We start from the raw sequence: 17,305 nt of genomic DNA, 5'->3' as shown, positions 1-17,305 counted from the left end.
ATCCCCCCCCCCAAAAAAAAATAAAATTTTCTTTTACTTTTTCTTTTTAAAGCTGAAATCAGATATGGGGGGGGGAGTCGAATTTAACCTTTCACTTCCTCAAAAGCCCCTAGAGGCCTCTTCTTTAAAAAGGAATATCTCAGTCTATTCAAGTTTTAAAGAAGTTGGATCAAAAAACCTGTTCTTACTCTGACAATCTCTCTATTGAGAAAATAATGAAATGGGTTTAAATATATAGCTTTGCGCGTTTTAAACTGATTTTGAAAGATTTTTTTAAACATAAGACTTTAAGAGCTGATAAGTTAACCTAAAAAGGAAAAACATATATTAGCCAAATGAACCATAGAATAAAATGTTAAATCCTAATAAAAATTTATTTTAGTTATCATTCTTATTTTAACTCTGAAGTAATATTCTACAGGTGTCAGAGTATAATTTTGATACCACTTTCAGAAATGCTTTAAAAACAGTTTGAGAACCTCGCATTAATTTCAATATTTAAGGTTTAGACTATTGACCAGAAAACAGTACACAATGCGTATGAAGGTGCTTTGACTTTTGTGTCGGAACCTAAATTGGGACAAAATGCATTTCATTACCCTAGGTTAGGTAACTTCATTTCACTTGTCTAATTTTCTCAAAAATGGCTGCATTTTAGATTTTATTGAAAAGTGAAATGAAGTTACCTAACCTAGGGTAATGAAATGCACTCTGTCCCAATTTAGGTTCTGACACAAAAGTCAAAGCACCTTCAAACGCACTGTGAGTAATGTTTATCAAAAGATTAAATGTTAAACCTATTTTTTGCTTTCTTTTCAATAAGTAAACACATATATAATCAATTTAATTGCAAAAGCAGTGTATATTATCAATAAAAGTACATATAAATTTACGTACATAACTCTATTATCAATTCCTTCTCTATATACTATTAAAATAAAGATATTGATAGCGTATTGCTCGTTTTGACTATGGTACAAAATTTCTTGTTTTTATCTAAAAGTCATCTACAAAAGAATTTTTTCCCTTTGACATTAAAAACTCAAAAAATTTAATGAGACTTTATAGGTATGACTAATCTTTGAAATTTTAGATTAGTGCTGGGAATGGGAAAAATACTCCCTTATTTTATACAGATCAACAAACACTTTGAAGAAAAGCCCCAAATCATATGTATGCTAAGTGTAATTTTTTATATTTGGCATTTCTAGCAAAAAAAATTTCAAGTTTTTTATAGGTATATTTTATTAGTGTGTATTCATGTAAAGTTGTGTGTAATATGAACACATGCAGCTTCCACGAGAATTGCGGGTCAGCTTGTAATGTAACATATCATACACACAGCTGTGCGCGAAGCTTACCTATCTAAGATTGGCCAAAGGATTCTCACCTCCAATCTCCTCGTGCATCTGAATCCTAACTTCAGAGAATCAAGGCTACATACAACACATGCAGTCTTGTTTTCATCTAAGTTAGGATATTCAGCCCATCCTTCAATGTTAATTAAAATGGATAAATTTTTCTAAAATTAAAATAAGATTGATTTATTTAACAATTTAAAACTTTATTTATTCAATATTGTAAACAAAAAGACATTTTATTGATTTTTAAATTTTAGTAATAAAGCTTTTCTATAAGTGAAGTGTGTCCTTTTTTATACCGCGGCTTTCTGTTTACCACGCCCCAAGAAAATAGCCTAAAACCACCACAGGACCAGTAGCAGAGTAGAATCCGATAGGTTAAGTGGTTACCGAGATCTTAGGGGACAGACAGACGGACGGAAGGACGGACGGACAGACAGACATCGTTCTACTTTGTATTATAGATATAACAAGTTGTTCCATAAGTAACAATCTCTTTCTGTCGTTTTTTTCAATCTCATATCACTTCTGTTATTTCCCTTTCTCTTTTCTTTCTTATCTTTGCTATTATCTTTTATTCTCTCTTTTCTCTCTCTCTCTCTTTCTCATAAACTCTCCCTCTCTCTCTCCCTTTCTTTCTCTCTCTTTTTTTTCTCTCTCTCTTTCTTTCTCTCTCTCTCATTTTCTCTCTATTTCTCTCTTTCTCTCCCTCTTTCTCTCTCTCTCTCTCTCTTTCTTTCTCTTTCTCTCTCTCTCTAATCTCTTCCTTTCTCTTTATCTTTCTCTCTCTATGGATGTTTTTTACAGCTTAGGTTTATAAGGCTTCGCTTCTATCGGACGTACTCTACCTATTTATTTCTAACTAAATCAAGCTTATCTCTATATAAAGAAACAGGGATATAAAAGTAAATTTTGTTATAGTATATTTTATTTATTTGTTTTAAAAGATCCTGCTCAAACCCAGCTAGGTATAACCAACAAGTAAATTAATTCAGGGAGTAAGGGAGGGGACAAAGGGCAATTAATTCAATTTAAGAGTTTTCGCTGACAGGCAATGAAATCCAGATTTATCAAGAAATGCGAAGAAAATTATTAAGGGTGTGTTAATAGAATTTAGAAAACTATAAAATAAAAAAAAAGTTCCAAGAAAAAAAAGCAATCATTTGAAATTAGATTACCAGAATATCAGACTGATGTAACCATTCTGTAATTAATTACTAGAAAAATCTCCCTGGAACTTATTCAACTCATAATTATTTAGGGGGATAGTACCACCACCCTCCAAAGATAAATCGACCCTTCCTAAATTTTTTGCCACTTCATTGTGATAGTGGACAAAATAATGCCACGGTCGTAGCAGTCATGCGTTTTGCGTCATATTAGAAGGGTTTTTGCTATTTGATTTACTATTTTTCTCTATAAGATAAAGCGATGCTTGCTAGATTATCTAATTAGCTATAATATAAAGAAAATTTTTTATCAAATCGTCAAATCTGGGGTCTGTTTGCGTCACCCTTTCAACCTGCCCCAAGACGCAAAACCGCTACGACCGTAGCATTATTTTGTCAACTATCCTTCGTTGCAAAGCTGTGTTTGTTCGTCATTTTATACCACAATGAAAATTATCCTTTTCTTTAATATTATTATTTTGATTGTTATTGCTGCTCTACTTATGGACAAAATTGTCTCTGATTTTTAGGGAGGGATGGGTATTGGACTGTAAATTTTATTGGTCCTCAAAGGTTTATAAACATATTTTTTATTATTCGTTATCTTATAAACTTTGGGTACTTCTTGATTCTCTTATACAAAACAGAGAACAAATTTTAATCATTAATTTTAATGTAGCGTGACAAAGAGACACAAAAATCAGCCATGTGACGTCATAAAAATGAGGGATTATTCATCTCTTGTTTAGGGGTTTTCTTTCCCAATTCTCCTCTCAACTCCCTCATTCTTATGACGTCACATAACTGAGTCACTTTGTCCCCCTACATTTTAATCCACACAAGGACTTTTTTGTACATAAACGTGAATTGTACAACAATTTATCGTCTTATTTACTAAGTATATTTGCGATAACTTTTATTTAATGAAATCTTCCAATTTTTAACATGTACAAAACGGCCTGCTTAATTGCTTCAAGATCCAGGTCAGATCTATATAGGAAATAAATGTCTATAAACGAGCTCAAGTTTTCCAAGGAATATTTGTTTAAAACTCATAGTGCTCCAATAATCCAAAATAAACTCTCACTGCCCAGAACGATAAGACCCATTATTTTACTTTATTAAAAATAAATTCCTTTTTTTAATTTCATGTTGCTATTTACCTTATATCAATTTATTTAATTTCTAATCATAAAAAAGAAAATTTAAATTTATAATATAATAAATTTAAGAAAACTCTGTTTTAAAAGAATTCGATTGTGGCGACACTTTGTGTGTTCAAATATTAAACTAAAATTGTAGTCATCATCATTAACCCTTTGGTGATAGTAATGTAAAGAAAAAAATATAATTTAAAAAATCTTTTTAAAATCATTTAGATTATTAAATATTTACTTTCTTTTAGATAGTAATGCCGGGTGAGGAAAATAGATTTATTGAGAAATAGATATGCATATAGAAAACTAGCCAATAGGGAGATAATTATATCGAGCCAACTCTAGTCCCTTAATATAACTGATACTTAAATTTCATGTGAACCCAATTTTGGTGGTAGACATCTGATATTGATTATTTACTAAGAAAATGAAACATAGAATATATAGAATGTTGTACTGTTATTGTATCAACATAAGACTCTAAGTTATAATTAATTATTAGATTAGCGTTGCATTTTAGATACGTATTGTCAGCCATGACTATTAAAGAAAACAAGGATGACAACATCCATAAAAGCAAAGCCCTGAAACGGTAGGACAAACGGACATTAACACTTGTATAGATTCAAAACTGAAAAATCAGAATATAAATGAATAAGAGGCAAAGCAAAATTGTTAGTAAATTTGTTGAAAAACTTCTTGATACAGGATAATGTTTATGGACATACTTACATTTTTAGGACTTGATTATAGAGTTGCTTGGGTTATAATATTGTACTTTGTTGTTCTAGGAATCAATATACCAAAAATCTCTGCCTTCTCTTATGTCCAATTTAGATGTTTCCCTGCGGTAGCTTCTAGCCTGCACCAAATATAACCTAACCTGACCTTATGTAAAACAAAAACAAATGAAAAACTTCCTCCCCCCCTTACTTTCAATTAATTTAAAAATACGAGAAGGAGGTGTTCCTGTGCTCCACTAGGCATCATGAGGGAAAACACCCTTTAAAAGATCAAATAATAAAAGCACAACAAACTAAAGGGTGTTAAAAAAATAACCGATCGCTCACAATTTGAACCACCTAAAGTACTTCAAATCTTGGAGATAGACCCCATAATGATTCAAGTTTTTGATGGGGCATGTAAAGACCTTTCTTTAGACACCTTAACAAGGTTTCTAAATCAATCTATGCCGATTTGATATAAAAAAGACATTCCCATCCAACTTTGAGGCATGACAGCTCTGTCTATTCCTAGTTCTTGATAATTGTCAGGTCTTTCTTTTTGATGCCAAATTGGCTAAGATTGTGTTAGAAACCTTGTTAAGGTGTCTAAAGAAAGGCCCTATCAAAAACTCCAAACATTATGGGGTCTATCTAAAAGATTTTAAATACTTATGGTGGTTCAAATTGTGAGCGATTGGTTTTTAAAAAGACAAATTTGTAATAAAAATGCACTTTCGGCGTAGGGCAATTTTCTCTGCAAGGGCTAGGTCTTAAGCTCTAGGGCTCTGGAAGGGTGAGTAGATTCAAAACTCAATATTGTTTTCTCATTGTCATTGCTTGGGCATTAATGGTATTATTTTTTATTAGATTTGGACCAAGACTGTAAGGTTTATATTGAAAAAGTGAAGCTATTGGTTTTTATTTTGACACCCTTTAACTAGGATATAGTTCTATAATAATTTTTCCTTGTATAGGAAAAATGTTATTGATCACAATAACATGTATAATAATCAGTTATTAGTCATCTATCTGTACTAATGGCCGCATTATGGGTAAATTCGACGCTATTTTTGTGTTGTGTTCAATTATCTTTGCTCTCAGTTTCGGTTTTGTTCCGTTAGGAAAGGATTATATTTGATTTAATAACAAGTCTTTGTAATAAAGTAATACGATGTCTCTGTGTGTGTGTGTTGTGATTGTGATTGTGTGTGTATGTGTGGTATTCGGCAACCGTGAGCCATGTCTATGGCAACCCTGACCTGGGTTCGGAGAAGGGCCGAGGGCCCTCCCCCGAGTCCTGGGGAAGGGGTCAGCCGACCCCCTCCCTATGCCTAAAATTAATGATAGATTTTGACAGCCTTATTATGGTTAAGCTGTATTGTTAATTCCCCACCCTTTCCAGGGATGGGGGATCATTATTGCCCAAACTGATTATTGTATATGTATTATATTGATTCTGTTTATGATTACTTATTCCAATCTGTGTATTTATTGTTTGTTGTATATAACTTTAGTAAACCTTAGACCCTGAATAAAGGAACAACTGAATAGACTCTGTTTGTTACTTAGTGATTGCTAGAGAAGCATAGCTTCTCTATAATATATGTGTCCACGTCTGTTCGCACTGCCGTAGTCATTTGAACTCGGGTGTCTGCCATTTAACCAAGGCGGATACCACAACTTTTGGTGACAGCTGTGTGAGATTACGGCAAACCACAAGTGTAGAGCAGACGCGCAGCTGAGGCTAAGGTACTCCCAGCAGTGAAACTGGCAAAACTGACACAAGCAGCCTGAATTACCCACCCTGGATAGCAAGGTCTAACTCTGTATCCGGCAGTTGTGGAAGCGGAACCTAGCGAAAGACCACTAAGTGTGGCGGAACCCGAGCTGCGGAGAGTAGCGAAATCGGACGAGAGACTGCGGAGAGCAGCGAAACTTGACGGAGAACCGCGAGAAGCGCCGACATCTAACGGAGGATTGAGCGCTCAAGGGCTGAAACAAGCCAAATAGCTGCGAGCTGTGAGCGAAAATACGAGTGTAGTGTACCAAGCAGAAGAAAAACTACGTTAACTCCAAGTATCCTGAGAGGCTACAGCGCAGCCACCCATCTAGAAAAACAGATATTATATCAGATTTTAGGGATTACCACCCTAGTGTGAAAGCTGAACAATAGATTTATGGGCAAGGCTTGGTAAACAAATTTGTTGTGTATTGTGATAAAGCCAAAAATAGAACCTAGATGTAATCTAACAATGCATTGGTAAACAATCTGACCCCAAGCCTTCAGCACGACAAATACACCCCCTTATCCCAACAGAAGGGGAGGGGCCCACCATAAATTGAAGCAAATACAATTGAGGTGACACAACAATAAGCTCAGGATTAAGGAAAAGGCACAATTACCTCACCACCCAGTTATTTCAAACCTGCAGCACCCCCCTCCCCATAGGGGGAACGGACGGTTTTACCCCGTCCCCTCACGCGCTCCCCCTTCTACCCACACTTGAATAAGTCCGTCCACGGTGCGGAGATAGCGACCGGGAGAACAGAGCGCCATTTACGGGTCGCGCAGCAGAGCTTGGGACGCAACAAAAATTCAACGGACGAATGAGATAAAGCGGACCAATGAGAGAGCAGATTGAGGGATAGGTGCGCGTTTTACCTGTGTGCGCAAATCTGACGGCGCGTAGGCGCGTTGCAAGGAAAGGAGATTCCACGCACACACACACACACACACACACAGGAGCGGAGCTACTCCATAGCATACAACAGAGATATTTTTAGAAAAAAAAGGACTTGCAAGCTCCTCCCTCCTATCTATAGTGTGATAAGGAAAACCAAATCAGTTCCTGACAGCAGTTCAGACCCTCAACAACTATCTACACCTACCAGCCTACCTTACAACTCAGAAGCTAGTGACAAGTACTCTAGTGTACACCTATTTTAGATCTTTGTAGTTTAAACTACCAACCTAGTGATAAACAGTGTTGGCTGCTAGGCTAGAAAGCCATAAGTGTAAACCACCTATAGTATTGACTTAAAACTTAGTGTCCCGCCGCTGAACCTTTGACCCGATGGAGCAGCCACAAGCGCAAGGAGGCGACCAGCTCCAAGGATGGCTCCAGGACGATCCCCAGCCGGCTCCAGCCGAGTACCGCAAGCTGATGCTGAGTAACCTGCCGGAGTACCGAGGACCGCCCAAGCAATCCTGGAATTCCCACATCCGGAGATTAGAAATGTCATGGGCGGCTTACCGTGTGCCCCCCCATGACACACTGAATCGCCGCAACGCCCTCTTACTATCCCTGGCGGGGCAAGCGGCGGAGATGGCCTCTCATCTGTTTGGCGAGGCAGGCCAAGCCTTGACATACGAACAAGTCAAGGCCGAGTGTGAAATGTTATTTCGTCCAGCCTATGAGTCTCAGACCCTGAAGCAAGCCTTCAGAGACTACAGGCAGCACTCGACAGAGCCTATACAAGCGTACATATCCACAAAGTGTGCGCTGTATAGGGAGGCCTACAGCCACGAGGACCTTGAGTTATTGATAGATGAATTAAATCGCGGCATTCGTAACGCTAATGTGAAACGCGTTATGATGGGTCATGAGATCGCCTCGGTACCTGAGTACATGAGGCGAGCCATGTTTACCGTGACCATGATCACCAAGCAGCTGAAGGAGGGTGTGTGCCTAGTGGACGCCACCGACGGGCTCACGGGATCGGCCAGCGTCCAGTTGCCCCAATATGATCCATCACCCCCAGTCAGCCCGCGCCACCAGCCAGCAGGGAGGGTCCAGCTATCCATCATCCAGCGCCACCAGCCAGCAGGGAGAGCCCAGCCATACACCATCCAGCGCCCCCTGCCAGCAGAGAGAGTCCAGCTGTCCACCATTCTCAACTGAGCCAGGATAAGTTAAAATTGACAAATGTATTGTATCCAAAGTATTGTAACCCTCCAGCCTTGCCTGTGCCTCCCGCACCAGAGGCTGGGGAGATTGAGATTTGGGGTTATCAGCACTTGCCTGTGCCACATGCACCTGAGTTCCTAGGGCAGGGGAGGGATGTAATACAGGGCGAGCCTGTGCCACACGCACTCCAGCCCCATGCCACTGGGCATGCCATGGACAAGGGAAGGGACCCCTTGGGGCTAGGGGAGCCGACACCCAGGCAGGCGCCAGTCGCCTGTCAGTCTGTCATTGGGGAGGGTATCGGGACGCCCCGGGCGTCCAAAGATAACGCTCAATGGAAATTTATATCTAGCCAGGAGCAGCCCAGCAGTGTCCAGCCCAAGAAGCAGTTGTGGCCCGAGCCGAGGATCCCCAGATGCGTGCGCGAGGTCGATGGCTGTCTGGTAGATTCTCACACTGGTGGATGGTCCTGTGGGGCCTACTGCTTGCAGCTGTGTGGCCTACAACTAGCTATGTCTTGGTAGGGTGGGACTGTGCCAACCCCACCCATGTCACCACCTACAACAAGGAGCAGATGTGTAGCAAGGAGCCGCTACACCAGGAGGTGCCCTTGGGCCATGAGATACATGTCCTGCAGCAAGTCAAGATTCGGGAAACCACGGGGTATAGCTGTCAACTCGCAGTGTCCCAGTGGACATTTAGGTGTGGAGTCTGGGGCCACCTCAAGGTGACCTCGGTCCCCACCCTCATGCGGCCAACCAAGATTGACCCAGAAACGTGCCAAGACCTGGCCAGGAACCGAGTCTACACTCTGCCAGGCAAGACCCAGCCATTGACGTTTCAGCTGAACCACCCCCTGTTCTTTACCCTCGATATGGTGGGCGCCTTGGTCAACAGCCCCGAGGGGGTGGGTTGTGAAGGGGAGGACGTCCATTTTGAAGGCCAGCTGTACCGCAATGAATTAGTGCTCCAGGAGCGACGGCTGCTGGTCAAGGAAGAGACCTACGTAGTCGAGAATGGACGGGTGGAGTCCCAGTCTGACCACCTGACCCTAGAGTGTCCCCATTCCGAGCTGTCCTGTATCACTGGAGAGGCCACCTACGTGTGGGACCACCTGGGGAGAGATTGCCCCTTGAGGCTGATCCGCAGCCTCCAGCCCAGCCTGGTGATGGATGCGTTCCTGGTTGACCATCAAGCCCAATTCTTCATCAACATGACTACCCCCACCTCAATAGTGAACTGCGACTTTGAGGCCCATGCCACCAACCACCCAGCATTGTTCGTGGCAGCCGACCCGGCCGCGGCAGCATTGCCCAGAGTATCGGCCAGGGACGTGGATGTCCCCCTGCAGGCCCAGATACATGCAGGTTACATCGGATTTACCCTGGAAACTCGAATGAGAAGCGCCGCAGCAGAAGAAGTAGCGGCCAATTGCTGGAAGCTCCAGCAGCTAGACCCGGCCCATCCAGTGCGCGTCCAGGGGAGCACGTTCTCTGTGTTGAGGGGAGATGTATTGCTCCAGCTTACCTGCCAACGTAATAAGTACGTGGTCAGGGAGAGCAATGAATGTTGGGACAAGGTGCCGGTGGAGCCCACAGGATTTGTAGATGCCGTGACAAAGGTGTATAGCGGCCACGCCACCAAAATTCCCTGCTCCTCCACCTACCCCCTAACTGTACACGCTGAGGAAGGATGGATAGAGCTAACCCCCGCACCTAAGAAGAGGCCGCCCCCGCTGGATACACCCAAGCAGCTGCTGACCGAGCCCTTGGATGACTTCAGCTCGGGAGGATTGTATTCGCAGGCCGAGCTGAACAACTGGCAGCAGCTACTAGCGTTTCCAGCGTATAAGGCCGCCATGCTGACCGGCCTGTCGTATGGCTCATGCGTCCAGCAAGGTAGCTGTTCAGCCACCGGAGACCATGGGATCGTGTCCTACGATATTGACCGACTGGCGGAGGAAGGAGAAGCAACCCTGGATGTCTGGGCTGGGTTCAGACAGGCTATTCACGAGTGGGGAGATGGCGCAGCCATACTGTGTCTGCTGTTGTTGATCCTCAAGCTGCTGGGAGACTTAACCATCATTTCCCTGGCAGCCGCACAAGGAGGTGTACGAGCCGCCATGAACGCGATGTCACAAGTATTCCTGTACCACCCAACCTTGTATCGCAAGGCCTTGGCCAGAGCCAGGCTCACCCATGCCAAGTCCCGGGATTTTTCAGTAGACTGGGATGCCATTCCTATCGGCCGGGAAGCAGCCGAGGAAATGGTATCCATGCAATCAGCCGATAGTGGAAATGACAGCCCAGGTAGGCCTGGGCCACACTCTGGAAAGCCCCGCGGCCCCTCGGGAGGCCAGGCTGTCGCCCAGACGGTCAACCTGGTAGCCAGTGCCCCAGCCGCTGCCAACAACAACCAGAATGCCCCGTTACTGACCGATCCCGCCGAGGGCCCTCCCCCGAGTCCTGGGGAAGGGGTCAGCCGACCCCCTCCCTATGCCTAAAATTAATGATAGATTTTGACAGCCTTATTATGGTTAAGCTGTATTGTTAATTCCCCACCCTTTCCAGGGATGGGGGATCATTATTGCCCAAACTGATTATTGTATATGTATTATATTGATTCTGTTTATGATTACTTATTCCAATCTGTGTATTTATTGTTTGTTGTATATAACTTTAGTAAACCTTAGACCCTGAATAAAGGAACAACTGAATAGACTCTGTTTGTTACTTAGTGATTGCTAGAGAAGCATAGCTTCTCTATAATATATGTGTCCACGTCTGTTCGCACTGCCGTAGTCATTTGAACTCGGGTGTCTGCCATTTAACCAAGGCGGATACCACATATGTGTGAATGTAAAGATCTCCTAAACATTATTTTGTTATTAGCGAACCTACTCTATAATTTACACTGTCTCTCCGTCTGTAGCGCTATTAAGAAATGTGATTTTCTCGGCTGCTATTCGTGATATACAGCTGAGATATTTAAGTAATATTCCATGTACCAATGAGCATCTAGTTTATAATTTACTTTGTCCGTCGGTCATATTTTTTTTGTGCTTCATTACTTGTGGATCTTGTTTTCTTTGCTAAGATTTTGAACAAGTTTTAAGCTATTTTAGTGTGAGGTGAGTATCTTGTTTTAAAATTACTAAGCAAGATTGATTATGTTAACAATGTTAAATTACCCTGAGTTTATTATTCTCTCAAATGTTTTGCTATTGTCAAGATGACTAAAATTAAAACTTAGCTTATACTAGAAACTCAGGGGTAGCTATTCTAACAATCAATTCTATAAAAAATCACGAAACCTGTTAAAGTATCGTGGGGGTATATTTTTTATGGAACTGAAGAGGGGTGGGTAAGAAGGGGAGGAAAAGGGGATTGTGGGGAAATTTTTCTTTAGAATTGTTTGTCAGAATATCATTTTGTGGATAAAAAGTTTCTTGATGTGATGTTCCAATGAAAATAGTAACTGTTTATTACATTAGGACCTATTTTTATAGCGTCTTTAATTTGACGCTAATTTTAACCGAGATAGAATGAATAAGAAGCTCTTTATAGTGCATACAAATAAATTACATAACACAATACAAATGACCAATAATAGGCCAATACATAGACTAAAATACCTATAAAAGGCCAGTATACATTTTAATTAGCCAATAGTAGGCCAGTATGACGTCATTTTTTATAGACACTATAAAAAGTTTCGTTGAATAAATGTAATCCTTAAAATGCAAATGCAGGAGGTATCTTTGAGTTTTTACCAGTGGCTGTCATCAGCTCTTATGCATGGATTCTCTTTTTAGGAATAGAAAATAACCATTTGACAATAGATATAGTAGATCTGATCTATAATCAATAAATTGAACCATTGAGAACACAATGTATGAACAATCTATCTATACGTAAGGCCAGTTATTTATTATTTTGTTCATCTATAATACAAAGTAGAACGATGTCTGTTTGTCTGTCGGTCCGTCCATCCGTCTGTCCGTCTGTCCCTTAAGATCTCGGTAACCACTGAACCGATCGGATTTTGCTCTTCAGGGAATATACCTACTGGTCCTGTGATGGTTTTAGGCTATTTTCTTGGGGGTTGGGACACCCCCCCCCTCCCAAAAAAAAAATGATTAAAAAATTGAAAAAAAAGCGTTATGGGGAACCCATAAAGGGAAAGGTAGGTTGCGGATAAAATCCGTAAAAGTGTGTGTGTTTAAGGCTTAAAAATAGTAGTAGAACGATAATATTTACTAAATATGTGTATTTCTTATTGAAAAGTTAATTTAAAAAAAGTTAACATAAATTTTTATCGTTCTACTACTGTTTTTAACTTAAAACACATAACCTTTACGGATTTTACCCGCAACCTACCTTACCCTTTATGGTTGGCAGCACTAAAATATGTTTTTTAAAAAAAATATGTTTGAAATAAGTGGTTGCATCTCCAATTTGTTTACCCTTTTACCCTAGAGGCTATGGGCGAAGCTGCAAGTATATAAATAAGTCAGCTAAAATTACTTGAATTTCTTATGATTTCTTATAAAAATTTTATCTTCTTTTTTTGCAACAAAAACCAATTCATGTTTAAATTAATCACCTTTAATACAAAAAAAATTACTAAAGCCCTTTGTCAAATTATTTTCTTTTATATCAAGTTTGCTGTACGTTGCCAAAACTGAACCTAATAGTTTCAAAGATAAAACAACTGTTCTGTAAAAATTCAGGATAGAAATATTTAAAATTGTTATTTTTAAACAAAAAATCACCCAACCTCGTTTTTCGCAAATTTGAAATTTTGCTTGCAAATTAAAAAAAAAACTGTATCAAAATTCTAATCAATTACATAAATCAATAAGAGGGTTGTCTGTGGTACAAAAATTGTAAATTACACTGGTACCCAAAGTTTTACAATCTTATTTGATGACTCAACAACTTTGGGTACTTTTATTGAAAAGTAATTGATTGGTTCCAAACGATCAGTGTCCAAACATTAAAAATAATATTTTAATCTACAGAAAGGGTAATTTTCTTTATAATAAATGGGTGGGAAGTATATCAACTTATCAATAACTGAGTACCTACAGACACTGTAATAGTGGATTACAAAATTTAAAGGGGCGACGTAGCTCAGTGGTAACGCACTGAGTTACGGTGATGAGAGTTCGATTTCTATTACCCATGTGGCAACTCGAATTTCTCAGTTGAATACATTCACGCAACTTCCCCTGGTTGTGTAAGAAGGGGATTATTGAGTAAGTTTGGATACTTAATAGTCAAGTACATAAAATCAGTACTACCCCTATCCCAAGCTCCCTCTGTGGAGAGCATCATTCATTATGGTGACTTAATTTGGGACACCTGCCATACTCGGCGAGGGTGAGGTAATAATGAGTAGCTCTCATGAGATAGCGGGTCAAGTCATAATTTGCTTGAACGTGGAGCTTGATAGCCCTAGTGGCTATACAAAAGTGTCTCAGCCTACTAGTGGCTAATCAATCAATCAATCAACTACAAAACTTAAAATTTTAATTAAAAAAATATAATATTTCTTTACAACTGTAGATGTAGAATCTGAAAGGCATATGACAATTCTATCAACAGTATTTGATATAGCAACTAGTGTTCAACAACAAGCTATTACAAGTGTAGATACTATCAATACAGGAATATACTTAAAGGTTTAAAAATTAAAAGTAACATAGGTCCTGGGATGCTTTTAGGCTTTTTATGATTTATATTCAAGTCTTTGGGTCACGGGTGTTTTTATGCTTTTTTTCTTTCCCTCGCTTCCCCTTTGACTAAAGAGTCTCTAGATGCAAGGGGCGCAACCGCTAGTTTTTTATAAAGAAATTATGATATAAGGTTTAAAAAGTATGAGTAGAGTAAAATTTAAAGCTGCTACTCTTTAACTCTTGTGGATTGCATTTCGACAGAATCCAATATTTATCAATGAGAAATTAGGCTGGAGGAAGGGAGAAAGTGTTGTAGATTTAAAAACCTTTGAGTAATATATAATACTAGATATGCATAAGAGTCCTAAAACTGTTAGAATTCACGAAGAAAACGAAATCATTCAAGTAACTAAAATTGGTGAAGAAAGTATAATTGAAAATATTGCTGTTGATGAAGCTATGAATACTTGTATTGATAAAGAAACTGATCATATAGATGCCATTGAAGAAGAGCAGTTGGAAGATAAATTTTTGGAAGGTAATTTCATTACTAAAAACAAAGGATCTAAAAATATAATTTATGAGAGGGGAGGGGGGATAGTTTTCCCGTACAAGATAGCCTTAAACCTGTCTAAATCTTTCCTGAAAATTTTTTCATTATCGGTTCAGCCGTTTATGATATCGTTTGGGAAATACTCACAACTTACTACTCAACCCAGGGAGGGAGGTTGGGGACATTGGTCTGTAAATTACACTGGTACCCAAAGATTTATGATAATGTTATCTTCTTTGTTTGCTTAAAAACTTTGTCACTTTTATTAATTCTTATTGGTTGTTCCAAACCAGTAGTGTCAAAAGATTTCAACTAAAAATTCAATCTATAGAAGAGATTTTTAAGGGATTCATATAAAATTAATGTCTTTGGTCTTATCCCTTAAAATCCCTGACTTACAATAAAACTGAATATTTGTTTAGAAATAGAACCAAACGAAAAAGAAATAGAGCCTAATGTAACAAAAAATGGCATTGAACCTGCCGAAGTACTGCTGTCCGTAAGATCTTTGGAAAATGATACCAAAAACTTAAAATTAGCTGACGACATAACAGTTATAGAAACACCAATATTCAATGAAATTACTCTCAAAGTTGATAATCCAGAAAACGAAGAAATCTTTGAAAATATTGATGAAAAATCCGCAAACGAAAATTATGAAGAAAATCTTCCAAAAGAAAACGATGAAACTAAGTTTGAATCAAATGAAAATCAAACTAAAATTAAAGACACTGAAAATAAAAAGAGAATGGAAGAAAAAGACCACAATGAAGCTTCTATCCCAGCATATAAGAACGAACATGACTTGAAGATAGTTGATTTGGAAAGCGATACACTCTGTAGTATTGCACCAACTGCTGATTTGATTATTTCCAGCACAGATGATTCTTACTACCCCATGTTAGAGCCGGCCCCGTACTTTGGTCCCCCACCTGTATATAAGTCTCCTGTTGAAAATAAGGATAATTTTATTTTTTAATAGTGTAGCATTAGCAATCTGCAAAAGAACGGTAAACTGTTATACTGTAGGTATAGTGAAACTCTTTTAAAATATCTAGTAAATGTAGCTTTAAATGACATAATTCGAAACTACTATTTTTTCCTATATTTATCCATGTTCTCATTCTGATTTTCTTTATTTAATACTTATATTTGCGGGAATTTTTGTTTAATGAAATCTTCCAATTTTTAACATTTACAAAACAGCCTACTTAATTGCATCAAGATCTATGACAGATCTATATAGGAAAAAAATGTCTATATATGAGCTCAAGTTTTCCAAGTGATAAATGTTTAAAATCATAGTGCTCCAATAATCCGTAATAAACTCTCATTGACCAGAACGATAAGACCCATTATTTTACTGTATGAAGAATAAATTTATTATTTTTATTTCATGTTGCTATTTGAATTATATTGAAGTATTAAATTTCTATCCATAAAACAGAAAATTATAATGTAGTAAATAAAAGAAAACTTAGTTTTAAAATAATTTGATACTAGCGATACGTGCGTAATGCGGTCAGATATTAAACTAAAATTTAACAGTTAACTAAACATTTTAACCCTTTCAGGACGATAATTTGAAATAAAAAATATTAAGATCCTAAAATAGTTTAAAGAAAGAAATCGTCAGTGAGAAGATAGTGGAAGAATAGGGTTAATAGTCAGAATTCAGATAAACAAAAGAAAGTAAATAAAACATTGAATAAACCTAGCCAATAGCGAGATAATTATATCGAGCCCAACTCTAGTTATAGAATATGTATTCAATATGTTTTTATTTTTTATACAAATAATATCTAGTTCATACGTAGTGCAGCAATAAAAAGCTAACTTTTAGGAAATAGAAAATAGGGTTAGTAGGGTCTAATTATCTGATTTTTTTATTGGTCGAATACAGTAAACATTGGACGGGCAGACGTACAGACATTCTTCATAAACTTGGTAGCTACGCTTTTAACAAAAAACAAAAATTTCCAAACTATAAATTTATTGACAAGAGAAAAAAAACAATATTTTTAATAATAATAAATTTAAATATTTAGCACATAAAAACAAAGAAATAATATACAATAACTAGAATTACTATTATACAAAAATCTATAATTTTCTATAAATAAAAAAAAGTTATGAAATAATAATAACTAAAAATGCAGAAATCACAAAATCAGAAAGTTAGATATCAAAAAGATTTATGGAAAACTTATGACCATAGATTGGAAATTTATAATAAACTCATATTTAACCATTTTTTAAAAATTTACTTTTACAGTTCTAATTTTCTTAATAGATTCATCTTATTTAATATTAAGTATAAAATTGAAGCATAGAAAAAAGTAGACTGCCGCCGAAAAGTCTAGAAATTGGTTATGGCTGATCTAGATTAATATTTTTTCTATGCTTTTTCAACAATGCAAAATTTAAAGACTAGTTTTAATAATTATCATGCTTAATTATTTAATTATAAGATCATAACATAGAAAAAAAACATAAAATTATTGGCACAAAGTTTTCATGAAAGAATATTATTCAATAACAATTTATTTTACATTAAAGAGGACTATCCACGAACGAGAGCACATGATTCTAAGTACCTTCCAGCATTGATCCTATGTATTTTCTTTCAGAATAGAATAGGACACCATATATTATTAATATATTGACGAGAAAATTTATGTTTCACCATGTTTTTTTTAGGTATTTTAATTGATTTTGAAAAATTTTATGAAGCTAATTCTTTTAATAAAAT

This window comes from Acartia tonsa, chromosome 12 (genome assembly GCF_053477335.1).
Source record: "Acartia tonsa isolate MP-2025a chromosome 12, ASM5347733v1, whole genome shotgun sequence".
NCBI classification, from domain to species: Eukaryota; Metazoa; Arthropoda; class Copepoda; order Calanoida; family Acartiidae; genus Acartia; species Acartia tonsa.
This window is presented reverse-complemented; position numbering follows the sequence as displayed.